Raw genomic sequence first — 14,757 nt, 5'->3', positions numbered from 1 at the left:
TTGCCAGATCACCTAAAGTATGTGTTCTTGGAGGAAGACAAGCCTGTAGTAATCAGCAATGCACTCACAATAGAAGAAGAAAACAGGTTAGTAGGTATCCTCAAGAGACACAGGGAAGCTATTGGATGGCATATATTGGATCTTAAGGGAATCAGCCATGCTTATTGCACGCACAGGATAATGATGGAAGAGGATTACAAGCCAATCCGGCAACCCCAGAGAAGGCTAAATCCGACAATGAAGGAAGAGGTCAGAAAGGAGGTACTCAAGCTCTTGGAGGCGGGACTCATATACCCCATCTCTGACAGTGCTTGGGTAAGCCCAGTACAGGTGGTTCCCAAGAAAGGTGGAATGACAGTGGTGCGGAATGAGAAGAATGGCCTGATACCAACAAGGACTGTCACGGGCTGGCGAATGTGCATCGACTATCGCAAGCTGAATGAGGCCACCCGAAAGGATCACTTCCCTCTACCGTTCATGGATCAGATGCTAGAGAGACTTGCAAGGCAGGCGTATTATTGTTTCTTGGATGGATACTCAGGTTATAATCAGATTGCGGTGGACCCTAGAGACCAGGAGAAGACGGCCTTCACATGCCCTTTTGGCGTCTTTACTTACAGAAGGATGCCATTCGGGTTATGTAATGCACCAGCCACATTTCAGAGGTGCATGCTGGCCATTTTTTTAGACATGGTGGAGAAAAGCATTGAAGTGTTCATGGATGACTTCTCGGTTTTCGGATCCTCATTCGACAGTTGCTTGAGGAACCTAGAGATGGTACTTCAGAGGTGCGTAGAGACTAATCTAGTCCTGAATTGGGAGAAGTGTCATTTCATGGTCCGAGAAGGCATAGTCCTGGGCCACAAGATCTCAGCTAGAGGGATTGAAGTTGACCGGGCAAAGATAGAGGTTATAGAGAAGCTGCCGCCACCACTAAATATTAAAGGTGTCCGAAGTTTCTTGGGGCATGCAGGGTTCTACAGGAGATTCATCAAGGATTTTTCAAAGATTGCTAGACCCCTAAGCAACCTGCTGAATAAAGATGTGGCCTTCAAGTTTGATGAAGAATGTTCAGCAGCATTTCAGACACTGAAAGACAAGCTTACTACTGCACCTGTGATGATTGCACCCGACTGGAGTAAAGACTTTGAGCTGATGTGCGATGCCAGTGATTATGCCATAGGAGCAGTCCTTGGACAGAGACACGATAAGGTATTTCATGCTATTTATTATGCTAGCAGGGTCCTGAATGAAGCACAGTTGAACTATGCCACCACGGAGAAGGAAATGCTAGCTGTTGTCTTTGCCTTGGAGAAGTTCAGATCATACTTGATAGGATCGAAGGTCATCATTTTCACAGATCATGCTGCCATCAAGCACCTGCTCGCCAAGACCGATTCGAAGCCAAGGTTGATTAGATGGGTCCTCTTATTGCAGGAATTTGACATCATCATTAAGGATAAGAGAGGTTCCGAGAATGTGGTAGCCGATCACTTATCTCGGTTAAAGAATGAAGAAGTCACTAAGGAAGAGCCTGAGGTAAGAGATGAATTTCCTGATGAATTTCTTTTGCAGGTTACCACCAGACCTTGGTTTGCAGACATGGCAAACTACAAAGCCACATGAGTCATTCCAGAGGAGTACACTTGGAATCAGAGGAAGAAGTTCCTACACGACGCACGCTTCTATGTTTGGGATGACCCCCACTTGTTCAAAGCAGGGGCAGATAATGTATTGAGAAGATGTGTCACAAAGGAATAAGCACGAAGCATTCTTTGGCACTGTCACAGTTCATCATACGGCGGACATCATAGCGGGGACAGAACAGCAGCAAAAGTGTTACAATCAGGTTTTTTCTGGCCCTCTCTTTTTAAAGATGCTTACGAGTTTGTGCGTTGTTGTGATAGATGCCAGAGAACAGGGGGGATATCACGGAGAAATGAGATGCCGTTGCAGAACATCATGGAGGTGGAAATCTTTGACTGTTGGGGCATAGACTTCATAGGACCCCTGCCTTCGTCATACGGGAATATTTACATCTTGGTAGAAGTTGACTATGTCTCCAAGTGGGTGGAGGCCATAGCTACGCTGAAGGACGATGCCAGGGTTGTAATCAAGTTTCTAAAGAAGAACATTTTCTCCCGCTTTGGAGTCCCACGAGCCTTGATCAGTGATGGAGGAACGCATTTATGCAACAATCAGTTGAAGAAAGTCCTGGAGCACTATAATGTCCGACATAAGGTGGCCACACCTTATCATCCTCAGACGAACGGCCAAGCAGAAATCTCTAACAGGGAGCTCAAGCGAATCCTAGAAAAGACAGTTGCATCATCCAGAAAGGATTGGGCCTTGAAGCTCGATGATACTCTCTGGGCCTATAGGACAGCGTTCAAGACCCCCATCAGCTTATCACCGTTCCAGCTAGTGTACGGGAAGTCATGCCATTTACCAGTGGAATTAGAGCACAAAGCATATTGGGCTCTCCGATTGCTTAACTTTGACAAAAATGCATGCGGGGAAAAGAGGAAATTGCAGCTTCAGGAGTTAGAAGAGATGAGACTGAATGCCTATGAATCGTCCAGAATTTACAAGGAAAAAATGAAGGCATATCATGATAAGAAGCTACAGAGGAGAGAGTTTTAGCCAGGACAGCAGGTATTGCTCTTTAACTCAAGACTAAGGCTGTTCCCAGGTAAGCTGAAATCCAAGTGGTCTGGACCGTTTATCATAAAAGAAGTTAGACCTCATGGAGCAGTGGAATTGGTGGACCCTAGAGAAGGGAGCTTCGAGAAGAAATGGATCGTCAATGGCCAGCGTTTAAAGCCGTATAACGGAGGGCAATTAGAGCGATTGACGACCATTATCTATTTAAATGATCCTTGAGAGGGCCTACTGTCTAGCTAAGGACAATAAACTAAGCGCTGGTTGGGAGGCAACCCAACATTTAGTGTAAAAATGTAGAGTTTTATTTCTGTAAAAAAAAAAAAGAAAAAAAAAAGAGCCCAACAGGTGTGAATAGCAAACAGGGGGTACGAAAAGCAAAGGCCCACAGGTACAAATAACAAAAGGAGGGGTGCCAATAGCATAAATCAAGTGGGCTGCACGAAGACCCGCGCTTAGCGCGAGACCTCGCGCTAAGCGCCCAGGTAAGTTTTTCAAATTTGAATTTTAAAGTCTGAGGGGCAACGAAGGGACGCTTTACTTGGTGCGCTTAGCGGCCACATGCGCGCTAAGCGCGCACGTCATAAATTCTGGGGAGTTTTCGAAACTCCCCAACGCCTCAGTTTCCTCCCAGGAGCCTTTTTAAGTGCAGCGCCTCATTTCCTTTTCTTTTCTCTAAGCCGGTGCAAGACACAGCAGAGGATACGAAGCGCGCGCTTAGCGGGCGCCGCCGCGCTAAGCGCGCTCATCAACCTGGAAGCACGCGCTAAGCGCGCTCTTGTAGCGCTAAGCGCGTGCCAGCAGCAGCGCGCAGGATGGCGCCAAGCGCGAGGCTGGCCTTAGGGCCACCAGTCCTCATGCTTCACTCTTTACACCCATTCTCTACTCTCCTCACCCTCTTCTTCTTTCTGCACCCCTAGTCTTTCTAACTTCACCCCCTTCTTCTTTGCTTTCTGCACCTCCATTCTTCATAACTGCACCCCCCTCCTTTTTACTTTCTGCAACCCCCTGGTTTACTAATTGCAATCTGTTTTGCTGTTTTTGTTTTTTTCAGATGGCTTCTCGCAAGCGCCATGCCGTGCCCTCACCAGGGGAAGCAGCCAACTGGGACACTTCCCGCTTCACATCTGAGATAGCTTGGCACCGGTACCAAGACAACATTCAGCTCCGGAACATCCTTCCGGAAAGGAATGTTGAACTGGGACCCAGGATGTTTGACGAGTTCCTCCAGGAACTCAGGAGGCGCAGATGGGACCAGGTGCTGACTCACCTTCCGGAGAAGCGGATCGACGTGGCTCTGGTGAAAGAGTTCTATTCGAACCTTTATGATCCAGAGGACCACAGTCCCAGATTCTGCAGGGTGCGAGGACAGGTCGTTCGTTTTGATGCTGACACCATTAACGACTTCCTCGACACCCCGGTTATCTTGGAGGACGGGGAGGAGTATCCAGCATACACTAGATACCTCAGCACTCACCCCGATCCTGACACCATCGCGGCCACACTGTGCACTCCAGGGGGGCGCTTTGTCCTTAATGCTGATGGTCTCCCCTGGAAGCTGCTGAGGAAGGACATGATGACACTTGCTCAGACATGGAGTGTCCTTTCTTATTACGATCTTGCGCCCACTTCTCACACATCTGATGTTAATCTTGACAGGGCCCGCTTGATCTACGGTTTGGTGAGCCGCATGGACATGGATGTGGGCAGCTTTATATCACAGCAGATCAGCCAGATTGTCCAGTCCAGCACCTCGAGGCTCGGGTTCCCAGCGTTGATTACAGCGCTGTGTGACATTCAGGGGGTGGTTTCTGATACCCTGATCTTTGAGTCACTCAGCCCTGCGATCAACCTAGCTTATGTGAAGAAGAACTGCTGGAACCCCGCCGACCCATCGATCACATTCCCTGGGCCTCGCCGCACACGTACCAGAGCTTCAGCATCAGCTCCCGAGGCCCCTCTCCCTACCCAGTCTCCGTCTCAGCCATCCCAGCGACCGCGACATCCACCTGCTTCCACCTCAGCATCCATGGACATGCATGGGCAGATGCTGAGGTCCCTTCACGTTGGACAGCAGCTCATCATGGAGAATATGCATAGGTTGTCCCTACACCTGCAGATGGACCCCCCGCTCACCACTCCAGAAGCCTATCGTCAGCGAGTCGCCTGGCCAGGAGACCAGCCCTCCACTGACAGGGGGGAAGAGCCTTCTGGAGCCGCTGAGGATCCTGCAGTCGATAAGGACCTCATTGCTGACTTAGCCACTGCTGACTGGGGCCCATGGGCGGACTTGGGCGGAGGCAGTTGATTTTTCTTGATGTTTCCCCTTTATGTTCTGATGTTTCTTTTATGTTTTGTTTTCTTTTGTGTTTTGTGGTCTGTTTAGGTATTAAAAAGAAGTAGTAGTAATAATATGAGAGATTTAGCATCTGTTTTCTGAATAATAATTGCATGATAACTTGAGCAGTCATAATTTTTGAGCTTGTTCTGAAAGGTTGAAACACTTGAGATGCCTCTAGTCCTTGGAAACATTGGTTCTGGAAGCACGAGTCAGGTCAGGAAATGGAACATGAACAGCACAAGGTGGGAAGGATAGTCTGATGGAACAAGGTCATAACTGGTATGCCGTATACTTGCTTTAATTCCGGTGAGAGTGTGAACTTAATTGTGAGAGAAAACGCCTGTTTTTAAGTTCCTGGTTTTGCATCACTCTTGGATTGTTAGAATAGTTACTTAAGGTGGAAATGATCAAGGCCATGTTTGTTATATCTAGCTACTTAGCCAAAAAGCCAACCCGACGTCAATTTTTTCCCTTGCACCCATGATTGAGCCTATATATCATATTATTCCGAATTAACCCTTGAACCAATAAAATGATAAGTCCTACCCTTTAGGATGATAAGAGAGCAAAAATGGGTTATAAAGGTCTTAATTTGGGGGATTTTGGAAAATAGGTAGCTAAGACAATGGTACAGCACGTAGTAAGACACCTCTTATAAACTAGAAGCCCGAAAAAAAAAAACACATCATGAGGGCAGAAACAAAAAGAGAGGTATCAAAAGAAAAAGTGTTGAGGGAAATAAAAGGGTTAAGAAGAATGCATCGGAAGTATTAGAAATTTTTGCTCTCTTAATCCTAATTTGAATTTTCAAGAAAAACTATGATTTTTTGTGAGCCAAGCCCCAATACAAGCCAATAAAGTCCTTAGTGATCCACCTGAAGGTAACTAGAGATAACTATACTTGAGAGGAAATGCAAAACTTTGGAATCTTACTTGCAGGTTGTTAGAAAATTGCAGACACTAAACCATACACTTGTGAGCAGAGGAAAACACCAGCCGCGTGAGGAAAGTAAGGCAAGCCAGATTTGATCAAGATTCCAAAGGACTGACTAACCACTTGTGTGTTTTATGCTTTCATTTTGAGATGTGACAGATGCGGAAAGGACCACTGGAAGAAGGAGGAACTAAGGCCATTGATAGTGTTGAAACACTCAGAACTTGTTTGGAAATTCTTTCTATTCTTGGTTTGCTTGGGGACAAGCAAAGTTTAATTTGGGGGATTTTGATAACTGCTAAATAATTGTAAATTTATAGGAGTTAAATAGTCAAATTTTGGCTTAAAATTAATTATTTAGCAGTTATTTGTAATTTAAAGTGAGAAAATTAATTTAATTGAATTTCTGGTTGCAGATGCGAAATATAAGGATACATTTAGCAAAAGTGGCACAGAAAGGAAGAAAAAAGAAGAAATTCTGAAGCAGGCCCAATCCAATAGGGGCGCTAAGCGCGCATCAGGCGTTAAGCGAGCAACTAACTGCAGGCGCTGAGCGTGGCGTTAAGCACGAAGGTGGAAACCGTTACGCGCGCTAAGCCCAGCTAGGCGCCCAGCGCCCGATCCAACAGAAGCACAGGCCCAGCGTGCATGGCGCGCCCAGCGCACGATCTGAACGCACTAAGCGCGAGGTGTGGCGCTGAGCGCGACTACGAAGGCCCATAAGCCCACTTCAGCAACTATAAATAGAGAGGCAGTCCCAAGGAAATTTCATCCCATCTCAGAGCATCACTCTCAGTACTTCAAGCCTGAGTTTTCTTCCCTCTCTATATTCTTTGTTTGTTAGCCTTTCTTTCTTTCATCACCAGTTGTAAGCCCTCAAATGGCCATGAGTGGCTAAACCCCTAGCTAGGGCCTGGCAGGCCTAAAAAGCCAACGATGTACAATGAGCTTCAAGAGTTATCAATGCAAAGGAATTTATTCCAGGTTTTTCTGTTCTATTTCTTTTCTTTTACTCTTGCATTCATTCTTAAATCTCTTTTTGGGTTTTAATCGCTCGGGAGAGGGTAATTCTCAATAATATTTAAGATTCAATGCATGCATCAGTTTTAGGGGTTAATCGCTTGGGAAAGGGTAACACCTAATAGAACATCTAAAGAAAAGAATCATTGGGTTAGCATTACTAGGCATAGAATGATAACTCACTGCCCATGCATTTAAGCAACATCAAGAACTTAATCTTAATGCATTTTAATTATTGAATCTTCACAAAGGCATTTGGGAGATAGGTAGTTAAAATAGGCTTGCCAACGTGAGGCATCAGGGGCAAGTAGTCAACAGATGTGGGTAGAACTAACACCATTTCATTGGTAATGAATATCATACTTACATGCATCGTAGGCCAATTGGGTTTGTCTGGTCTTGGCATTTCTATCAATTGTTTTCCCTTTTTACTTATTTGTTTTAGCAATAGCACTCTTTACTATTCCTACTTTACTACTTTACTCCCACTTACAAATTGAGAGGTATTGAATAAGTGCAATAAAATCCCTGCGGACACGACACTCGGACTTCCGAGCTTTACTACTTGTCACGATTTGGTGCACTTGCCAAAGTCATAACACTACCAGTAGGTATTTAATAATTAGGGTGAAAATGGTTAAATTACTCAAATTAAATTACACTTAACCTAGACCTAATATGAGCTAGCTAGCTAGGTCATAGGTTTTTGAGTGACATAACCGGGACTTACTTTTACTAAAGGAGTGTAATTTTTTTTTTCAATTTTTTCATTTGTGAGTCAATTTTAAATTATTATAAAAAATGAAATAAGTTAGAATAATTATTATGACTTTTGAATTAGAAGTCATAATATCCATAACTATTAATTATTTTTTTTAACTAAAGTTGTAAAAATTTTTACGACTTCAATTTAATGTTTTTTAATTACGATTTCAAAGTCATATATATTTTTTTTAATCTTAAAACTTTGAAGTCATAAGTTTTTTTTTAACTTATGACGTTGAAGTCTTAAGTTTTTTTTTACCTTTAAAGTTTTTTCTTTTAGAATTATTTATTTATTTTTATTTTTTTTTTGTTTTGCTTTCAATTTTTTTGAAAATTGTAAATAATTATTAAATATAATATAGTTTATATTTTTATGTTTCTCTTCATTTAACAACTATTTTTATTATTAATTTATTAGATGTCGTTAATAGTAAATTCCTTTATACATAATAAATAATATTATTTCATAAAGTATAAAGTAATATTAATAACAAAATATTTTAATAAAAAAATATTAAAAAAATATATTAAATAAAATTATGTTAATTTTTATTTCATTTACAAAACAAATGAAATTCAATAACATTATTAAAAAATGATCTAAATTTTAAATATACAAAATATATTAAATAAAATAATATTCAAATAATTAAATAAATAAAATTATTTCAAAAAATTAAAAGCAAAACAAAAGAAAAAATAAATGAAAAATTCTAAAAGAAAAAACTTTAAAGGTAAAAAAAAGAAAAAACTTACAACTTCAAAATCATAAATTAAAAAAACATATACCATTTTAAAATCATAAATAAAAAAAATTAAAGTTGAAATTATTAAATAAATTACAACTTCAGTTAAAAAAAGTAAAATAATAAGAAATCGTAACAATTACGACTCTTAATTCAGAAGTCATAATATTTATTATAACTTACTTTTTTTTCAATAATAATTTAAATCGACCCTAATAGAAAATTTGAAAAAAAAAAAAAATTACAGCTCTCGGTAAATGTCCCCCTTCTAGCTTTCTCATCCCAAATTATTGAAATTTTCACAAAAAAAATCCCAAATTATTGGAATGGTGATAAATGGTACTATACAGACATACAAATAAATACTAAACAAATTATTTGTATAGAAGGTATGATTTATTGAAACGTTCAATTAGTTTTTGTATATCATTTTTTTACATCTAGGATTTGGTTATACGTTTATAGTCTTTTATAAAAATCTCCACCCAATGCAAACCTGCCAGAATCATCAACATTGTGTGTAAACTTCTACCATGAAATTAATTTGTTCGCTAAAATCAGCCCCTGATGGTCTTATTCGTGAACATTATTTTTCTTTTGATGGAAATATTTTTGCATGGCCACAGTCTATCATTAGTAAAGTATTTATAATGATCTATAACACACTCATCACGTTCTCTTAAAAAAAAAAAAATGACACACGTAAAAATTATTATTGGTCCTGACATGGTGTGAAAGGAAGCCATCGTAGTCATAGTTAGTGATGGATTCGCGACTCTTCCCACCTCATAATTTTTTTTCTTTAATTTTTTTGGTTAGAAAAACTTTAGGAGAAAGAACGATACCTCAATCCAAGGGAGAAAAAACCGTGAATGTAAATTTAAGAAGGGTTATTCTTTTCTCTGAGTAATTATGAGAAATACTTTTGCATGGCCACAGTCTATGATTCCAGTCTATACTTTCAGTTTCATTTTCTCTCGTTAATAATTTTTGCGTCAGTGTTACTTTTTTTAGAATGCTAAAAGGAACATAAAATAAATGCAAGTGATTTGAGTCCTAGAATTAGATTAGTCATTTGCATATGTTTATCAGTGTAGATTTTATTTAACAGGAATTAAATTATTAGAATAGACATTTCAAGTCTGTAATAATGTGATTCACATATAATATATATTAAATCTATATTAATAAGGACAATAACAACTAGCTTTTAGTATATAATAAATATTTCTTTTTATTACTGACATGAGGCGTAAATCAAATAATTTTGGTTAAGAAGTCAATATCAGGCCTTGCCTGCCAAATTATCCGTTACATTATTAATTCAAAAAATTCTGATATACAACAAAACACGAATAAAAGTAACAAAAATATGTATGTTGACCTTTTAGTGGAGGTCCCCCAGAAATGGTCGTGTATAAATGTGTGAAGAAGCGAATTCAAGCGGTTGAATTTAAAGAGAGACGCCATTAATGCCCTCATATATATATATATAACGGATGGGGCGGGTAATTGGTATGATTCCCGTTTTGGAGTTTTGTGGGCACATCCTGTTGAGGATTCCGGATGCCATTTTCAAGGGCCATTGGACAATGATATATATATGGCTATTGCCCTATCACCTTTGTTTCTCCAAGTTTCCTTTCGAAAACGAACCCATTCAACTGTGCACATGGAATGGATCCCAAGACACCGGCCTCTACTTTTTATTAGCTGGGATTGCTAATGCTATACCTTGTTGTCTCTAGTATTTTGTTTTTTCTTGTACAATTTTTCAGATCGAATATTACTATATTCTATAGTTGGAGTACTTATTAGCTTGTTCAGAGGGCCACAACCTACTACTACGTTCCTACAAATTATAATATAATAGATTTTACTAAGAGTTGTGATATTTCAATTCCTACTTATTTTATATATTACATCAATAATTCTTATTTTTTTATATTTTTTTCTTATCATATCATATCATCTATTATATTTATATTTTTTTTCTTTTTATACTTTTTTTCTTTTTTCGTTCACTTCTACGTGTCAAGTAGGTTTTGTGTTGGACATTTTAGTGTAATTGATCTCTTTATTATGTTAAAATAAGAGTGCACGCTTGTTTTAATGTAATAACGAGATGTTCGGTTTAGGCAAAAGGTTGGAAGTTACATGGAAGTTACTAACTTCCATCAACGGTTGGAAGTTACATGGAAGTTACTAAAACTTCCATTAACGGCAATTTTTTAAAAATAAATAACTTCCATCAACTGCCAAAAACCACCTGTTCTTTGATTATAAATAATCATCCTGGTTCAGAAAGCATAATATGTGAAAAACTCACAAGACCAAAACAAAACTCTTGAATTATAATCTTCTGATTTTATCCGATTGAACAATTTTGGTTGAACCCTGAAATTTGATTCAATCTGAAAGTGTTTATACACGACTTCAGATTTATCCAGGATTATCTCGATTTTCAAAATTAACCAACAAAAGATTGAATCAAATCTTTCGAGATGACGAACGATAGTTCGAAGATGACAAGCAAGTTTGCGAAGTTGGACAAGTTTGAAGGGCAGGATTTCAGAAGATGGCAGAAGAAGATGCACTTTCTCTTGACAACATTGAATGTGGTGTATGTGCTGAGTACACCGATGCCGGTGTATATGGAAGGCGAAACTTTGGATCAAACAAGGAAGCGTTCGAAATGGGAGAACGACGATTACATTTGTCGTGGACACATTCTGAACGGTATGTCTGACTCTCTCTTTGATATTTATCAAAATGTTGAGTCTGCTAAGGAATTATGGGACTCTCTTGAATCCAAGTATATGGCAGAAGATGCCTCAAGTAACAAATTCTTAGTTAGTAATTTCTTTAATTACAAAATGATTGATTCGAGGCCTGTTATGGAGCAATATAATGAACTGCTGCGGATTTTGGGTCAGTTTACTCAACATGATTTGAAAATGGATGAATCCATTGCAGTTTCATCTATAATTGATAAACTGCCTTCTTCTTGGAAAGACTTCAAGCATACCTTGAAACATATGAAGGAAGAGTTGACTCTGGTTCAACTCGGCAGTCATTTCATGATTGAGGAGTCGCTGAGGACTCAGGAAATTGACAAAGTCAATAATAAAACCGTAGCAGGTTCCTCTTCCGTTAATATGGTAGAGGAAAGTGGAACAGTTAAGCAAAATTACAATGCTAAAGGTAACAAACGAAAATTTCAAGGAAACAAGAACAAAGGTCCAAACAAACAGACAAAATTGTCATGTTGGAAGTGTGGGAAACCTGGTCATTTAAAGAGGGATTGCCGGGTGTTCAAAGGAAAGAACAAGGCTGGTCCAAGTGGGTCTAATGATCCTGAAAAGCAACAAGGTCAGATTGTAGTGAATAATTTTAATTCGAATACGAATTCAAATTATGTATCACTAATATCTGATGCATTCTATGTGCAGGATGATGACGTTGCTTGGTGGTTTGATTCGGGAGCAACAAGCCATGTGTGCAAAGATCGTCGTTGGTTCAAGGAATTTAGACCAATCGATGATGGCTCTATTGTGAAGATGGGCAATGTTGCAACTGAACCAATCCTAGGATTAGGTTGTGTGAATTTAGTTTTTACTTCCGGAAAAAGTTTGTATTTGGATAATGTCTTATTTGTACCTGGTATTCATAAGAACTTATTGTCTGGTATGGTTTTAAATAATTGTGGTTTCAAGCAAGTACTTGAAAGTGACAAGTACATCTTGTCAAGACATGGTTCGTTTGTTGGATTTGGTTATCGTTGTAATGGAATGTTTAAATTAAACATTGATGTTCCTTTTGTTCATGAATCTGTTTGTATGGCCTCGTGTAGTTCTATAACTAATATGACAAAATCAGAAATTTGGCATGCTAGATTAGGACATGTTCATTACAAAAGATTAAAAGATATGTCAAAAACAAGTATGATTCCTCCTTTTGATATGAACATTGAAAAATGCAAAACTTGCATGTTGACCAAGATCACTAGGAAACCTTTTAAGGGTGTTAAAAGTGAGACTAAAGTCTTAGACCTTATTCATAGTGATTTGTGTGATTTGCATGCTACTCCATCATTAGGTCATAAAAAATATCTTGTTACTTTTATTGATGATGCATCAAGGTATTGTTATGTATATTTATTAAATACAAAAGATGAAGCTCTTGATAAATTTAAAATTTATAAGAAAGAGGTAGAACTTCATCAAAATGAGCTAATCAAAACTCTTCGTACGGATAGGGGAGGTGAGTATTATGATCCGGTTTATTTTCAATCTACTGGAATAATACATCAAACTACAGCTCCCTATACACCACAACTGAATGGTGTAGCCGAAAGGAAGAATAGAACCTTGAAAGAAATGGTGAATTCCATGTTATCCTATTCGGGTTTAAGTGAAGGATTTTGGGGTGAGGCTATGTTGACAGCCTGTTACTTGTTGAACCGAATTCCTAACAAAAGGAATAAGGTTACCCCATATGAACTTTGGCACAAAAAGACACCAAATTTGAGTTATCTCAAAATTTGGGGATGTAGGGCTGTAGTCAGGCTTACAGAACCTAAAAGGAAAACCATAGGTGAAAGAGGTATAGATTGCATATTTATTGGATATGCTGAATATTCTAAAGCATATAGATTCTATGTGCTAGAATCTAATGATTATGTTGCTGTGAACTCGGTTATAGAGTCACGAGATGCTATCTTTGATGAACAAAGGTTTACATCTATACCTAGGCCAAAGGACATGAATTCCATGTCGAAAGTCTCAGTTAATATTGAGGATATACCTTCAACTAGTACTGAAACTAGAAAGAGTACGAGAGTAAGAAAGGCTAAGTCATTTGGTGATGACTTTCAACTCTATTTGGTTGAAGGGTCAAGGAATGATATTCAATTTCAATATCAATATTGCCTTAATGTTGAGGAAGACCCAAAGACTTTTAGTGAAGCAATGGCTTCAAGGGATGCTGTATTCTGGAAAGAAGCAATCCAAAGTGAGATGGATTCCATCATGCAAAATAATACCTGGAAATTGGTTGACTTACCTCCTGGATGTGAGCCATTAGGATGTAAGATGATCTTTAGGAGAAAGATGAAAGTGGATGGTACTGTTGACAAGTACAAAGCCAGATTGGTTATCCAAGGCTTTAGGCAAAAGGAGGGTATTGATTTTTTCGATACATATGCTCCTGTTGCTAGGATATCCACTATTAGACTGTTGTTAGCACTTGCTGCTATCCACAATCTGATGATTCACCAAATGGATGTGAAAACTGCATTCTTAAATGGTGAATTGGATGAAGAGATATACATGAAACAACCTGAAGGGTTTGTTATGCCAGGAAATGAAAATAAGGTGTGTAAACTGATGAAATCTCTTTATGGCTTGAAACAAGCGCCTAAGCAATGGCATCAAAAATTTGATGAGGTTGTGTTGTCTAGTGGTTTTGTTATAAACCAAGCAGATAAATGTCTATACAGCAAGTTTGATACTCATGGCAAAGGAGTTATCATTTGTCTGTATGTAGACGACATGTTGATCTTTGGTACCGACCAAGATCAAGTTGATGAAACTAAGACATTTTTGTCTTCTAAGTTTGATATGAAAGATATGGGGGAGGCGAATGTGATCTTAGGAATAAAGATCAAACGTGGAAACAATGGTATTTCCATCTCTCAATCACATTATATTGAGAAGATATTAGAGAAATTTAATTTTAAAGATTGTTCTCCGGTAAGTACTCCCATTGATCCTAACCTGAAGCTATTACCTAATAAAGGTGTAGCAGTGTCTCAACTTGAATACTCAAGGGCGATAGGATCACTCATGTATGCAATGATTAGTACTAGGCCTGATATAGCTTATGCTGTTGCTAAACTCAGTAGGTTTACAAGTAATCCTAGTTCTCATCATTGGCAAGCTATGAATAGAGTATTCAAATACTTAAAGGGAACCATTGATTATGGTTTGACATATACTGGATTTCCTTCGGTTATTGAAGGTTACTCTGATGCAAGTTGGATAACCAATATGGAGGATTATTCATCCACAAGTGGTTGGGTATTCCTCCTTGGGGGAGGTGCTATCTCTTGGGCATCCAAGAAACAGACCTGCATTACAAATTCAACAATGGAATCTGAATTTGTAGCTTTAGCAGCAGCTGGTAAAGAAGCCGAGTGGCTAAGAAATCTGATCTATGAGATTCCATTGTGGCCCAAACCTATACCTCCCATGTCTATCAGGTGTGATAGTCAGGCAACTTTGGCTAAG

The sequence above is a fragment of the Glycine max genome, chromosome 5 (assembly GCF_000004515.6).
Source record: "Glycine max cultivar Williams 82 chromosome 5, Glycine_max_v4.0, whole genome shotgun sequence".
In the NCBI taxonomy this organism is placed as follows: Eukaryota; Viridiplantae; Streptophyta; class Magnoliopsida; order Fabales; family Fabaceae; genus Glycine; species Glycine max.
Note: the sequence above shows the minus strand (reverse complement) of the source record.